Genomic DNA, 4213 nt, shown 5'->3' on the forward strand with positions numbered 1-4213 from the left:
ACTGGTGAGTGAATGTGTAACTTATTGTACATTTATTTTATGTCATTCATGTGTTCTTGGCTTCAGTAGACAAAGTAGGGAAGAGTATGGAGGGAGGGAGGGTCTGTAAATGCCCCTACAGGTAGAATGGAAATGGGAGAAGGGTAATGTAGTGGAAGAAAAAATATATAAACATTTATTGAGAATTTCAATTATCAGATTGTCCAGACACTGTTATGTGCTTCCTGGTCATTTTTCTGGTTCATTATCACATGAGTTTAATGGAGGTCCTATTATGGTCCACTTTTACAAATGAGGAACTTGAGACTTAAAAAGATTATAAAAACTGGCCTTGGATGAAATAGGAAAAGCTGACATTTGGATCCAGATTACCTGCCTCCAGCATCCCAACGCTTAAGGAAAGGGGTGAAGACTGGAGGGGGATAAAGGGGGCAAATGGGTAGAGAAGTTTATCAGACTTCCCTCTGGGGGGAGCAGGACAGGGAGAAGGGAGGAGACAGAAGAAGGGACTCTGCTCCAGAGGGTAGCAAATGCTTACTTAACAAAAGCACCACCAGCAGAAAGTCCAAATATGCAGAGGGCAATTGTCACAAAGTTGGTGCTTTCTATAACATGCCTACTACTGTACTTTGGTACCCTAAATAATAAAGTCACAGTTGAGTATATTGTACAACTTCATAGTCACATCTTGTATTATCTGCAAGGAGAGGAACAAAAGTGTAGACTAAATTGAGCACTTGGGTCCTGAAAGTAAATGCTATGTAAATGAACCATGTCTAGCCTGGAAGAACTGCTTATATCTGAATTCCGGCCAGATCTTCAGGTACACACTCTGGGGGAAGATAAGAAGTCATCCCTGGTGGGAAGCATGGCAACAATTGGTATCTACTAAGGCATGGCAGAGAGTAGAGAGGAAGTGGATGGACTTCAGTGAAGATCAGAGACCCTTTAGGGATCAAAGATGTTGGACAAATTCCAACTGCTCCCTGGAATGAATCCTGAGAAATTCCATCTGCTCCCAGGCTCTGTACTAACAGCCCTCCTCGACGGGTGATGGTCTCTAAACTCTCTAGCCAGGGGGGAGAACGGTTAAGGACTGGCTTTGGAGATGGAGACAGAAACCACAGATTTAGAATTCAGCTCCACCACCTCTGAAAAGTATGACCTTGCAAAGTCTCTATTTTCTTATCAGTAGAACAGAAGTAATATTAGTGCTTACTTTGCAGAGTTCAGAGGGAAGTTTATGCTAGCTTACCAAAAGCCCAGATATTACCAATATGCCTGTCTTTTATTTCATCACCAACTGTTCACTGCACAGGCTCATCCCTTCTCCCAATTTATAAATCCTGAGAGAAGATACTTTAAAATATATTTGATAACCCTTCCAACATCTAGCAGAGGGCCTTAAACAGAGAAAAGACATATCGAATACTCGTGGTACTGTATTAAAATTGGACAGGTTTTGGAAGAAAACTGCACTGAAGTCTCGGGATGTTAGAATGAGGAGATAAAATTCTATGGAAGGCTAAAACAGAGTATTCATAACCTAAGATGCCAACGCCCCTAATATCCCAGACTTTTAAAAAATGTAGACTAGTTTATTTTCAATGAGTGGAAATGGGCAGCGGGGAGGGGGTGCACATTAAAAATATAACTTTAGCTAAGACTAAGAATTTAAAGGATAAAAACAGAAAACTCAATACACTTTTGTTTGAACCTTGAAAACTCAAGAAAATGTATTGCAAAATGTCTTGGGAAGTGTAAGCTCTAGTATTATCAGAGGGATGCCAATGGCTTTCAGAGAGCTCCTCAAGCCCCATCAGCCCTGGAATAGAGGGAAAGAAGGCTTGAGCGTCCCTACTGAGGATGATGTGCTTTGTCCCGGAGACTTCCGAGCTCAAGGGACTGGTTGTCCTCTCTTAATTCTTTATGCCTTCTGTTTTTAAATTTAAGCATTTTTATTCATTATGTTTTATAGAAAAGTTGTATCTTTTGTTTGTTTTAATCCCACTGTATCCTAATTAGTGATTTTTTCCTAACACACAGTAATTAACCTCTAATCAACATATTCTGGAAAGACTACTGAGTGCAGGCCAGGAATGCTCAAACAATCTGCTTGAAACAGGCTCAACTTGAACACAAACTACATCGAAGGAACTCAACTCATTCCAACAGTCTATAATTGTTCAGTCCGCTCTTCTTTTCTGCTGAAAAGACAAAAATTTTATGCACATCACTCATAGCTTAAAAAGGGGGGGAGGGACAGGGATGAGAGGGAAAAGGGGAGGAAGGGAGGAAAGGAGAGAGGGAAGAGAGAGAGAGAGAGAGAAAGAGCAAGGGAGAGAAAGAGAGAGACAGAGAGGGCGCTAGCACCAGTTGTACCATCGAATAATTAAAACAAAACAGGCTTCTACCTTTCCTGGCTGAGAAACCTGGCAAGTACATCACTGGCTTTTAGTTCTTCAGTAAGCTGTATTGCCATGGAAACTTTCGAAAGATGGGGAGCTTGCACTCGAATCACTCCCTGAGGAACGTCAGCCTGCAAAGCAATAATGACACTGGAACAAAGCTGGCAGCAGCTGGAACATGTAACTCTGTACAATGCATTATATGGTAAGTGTGCTTAACTACTATGCATTTTACTTCACTACATAAAAACCTTAACTACTGTATAATGTAATTTGCTAAATTACATCAAACCTCAAATATCCTCGTAATGGTGATAGGGGAACTTTATAATGCCTGTGTAGTAATGCTTAATTATTTTTAAAGATGTAAAGAATGACAGCAATAACCATTACTGCCATATTAAGTGCTGATTTCTGAGTATTATCTACTAGAGGGTGCTTCTTCATGTAGCAATTTATGAAATTGAATCAGAAAAGTTATTTTGTGTGCTGTTGCAATGTATGCATTTTAAAAATCTATCGCAAGTTCAAAAAAAAATTTTTTTCCTGACAGTATTAAAAACATGAAACATACTTTTCCAATACATTTGTATTGTGTCTGCCCCTCACTTGGCTAATGACCATACACTTTGAATTTCAGTGACAAATTCTAAATCCTTTTTATGTATTTGGAGGTGGGAGTTATCAACGAAATATTTGAGGATTGTAATATCAACATATCAGGTATGGCATTTGAAATATTAGGCTTAATTCCTACACATTCTGCTAAAANAGCAACATCCTCCACAACTAGATTGAAGAACAAAACGACAGCAACTTGTCTGTTCCCCTTCCCCCAATTCCCCAGCGCTGTTCCCCTCCCCGCAATTCCCCAATAAAAATCTTTAAAAAAAAAAAAAAAGTGTTATCTTGCTCTTAAATAAATAAGCTCAACTACTTCCTTTAAGATTTGACATAAGCATATAAAAAAGAAAGAAGTTTTGAAAAACTTCATTAACCCTTCTAGAAGTTATTTCTACTTTGGGGAACTTGCCTTTGTTGAGGTTCAATGTAGATGGGCATTTATACAGAAGGAGTGCAAATAGAGTCTGAGGAAAAAGACCAGACCACTAAACTAATCCATAATACTCATCAACCATCTACAGCATGCTATATTTTACTTCTATTAATTTCCTTTCCCCCGCCAAAGAAATAAATAATAACCATTGGCAATGTCAAAGCAGCATATAGAATATAAAGACAAAAAAATGTGCTTACCAATATTTCCTCCAATTTCATATAAAAAAACTTCCTCTTTCTTGAGAGTTTGGGCAATCCCACTATTAGGGACAAAACAAACTGATTAGTTGTATCATCAGACAGCTTGCAAGTAAATCACTTTAATGTGCTTGGGGAATTCTAGCTTGTGTGGAAAATTCACAACTTAAACACACTGTAATTATCTATGCATTTGTATTTTCCCATCTGTTAAATGTGCCTAATAAGTAATAAAAATGTCACACCTGTAAATTAAAATAAACAAATGGGATCATACATTGGAAGGCAAAATAATAAATCAGTATCTAAATTTGTAAAATTAAAAAGAAAGTAACATAACATTTTAGTTGCCAATAAAATTATTAATATGATCATCTACTTAGCATGGGGCGAAAGGTCCTCATAAAATTATAAAAAGTAATATCTGAAATTGGTTGTTACACAGTAGTCATGGGGATGTAGTGTATGGCATAGGCATATAGTCAATAATATTGTAATAACTATGTATGGTGTCAGATGGGTACTAGATTTATCTGGTGATAGATGGA

The 4213-nt window shown here is 37.9% G+C and overlaps 1 long non-coding RNA gene across 1 annotated transcript in view; it reads right to left on the reverse strand.

Annotated features, from left to right (window-relative positions):
• Window positions 1-3966, reverse strand: part of LOC109375465 (uncharacterized) — a 7692-nt gene extending 3726 nt beyond the window's left edge. The window contains exon 1 of the long non-coding RNA XR_002122588.1: window positions 3666-3966. This is a non-coding gene — a long non-coding RNA (uncharacterized LOC109375465). The remainder of the gene's footprint in view (window positions 1-3665) is intronic.
• Between the last annotated feature and the right edge of the window lie 247 nt (window positions 3967-4213).

The sequence above is a fragment of the Hipposideros armiger genome, unplaced genomic scaffold (genome assembly GCF_001890085.2).
Source record: "Hipposideros armiger isolate ML-2016 unplaced genomic scaffold, ASM189008v1 scaffold_957, whole genome shotgun sequence".
Classification (NCBI taxonomy): Eukaryota; Metazoa; Chordata; class Mammalia; order Chiroptera; family Hipposideridae; genus Hipposideros; species Hipposideros armiger.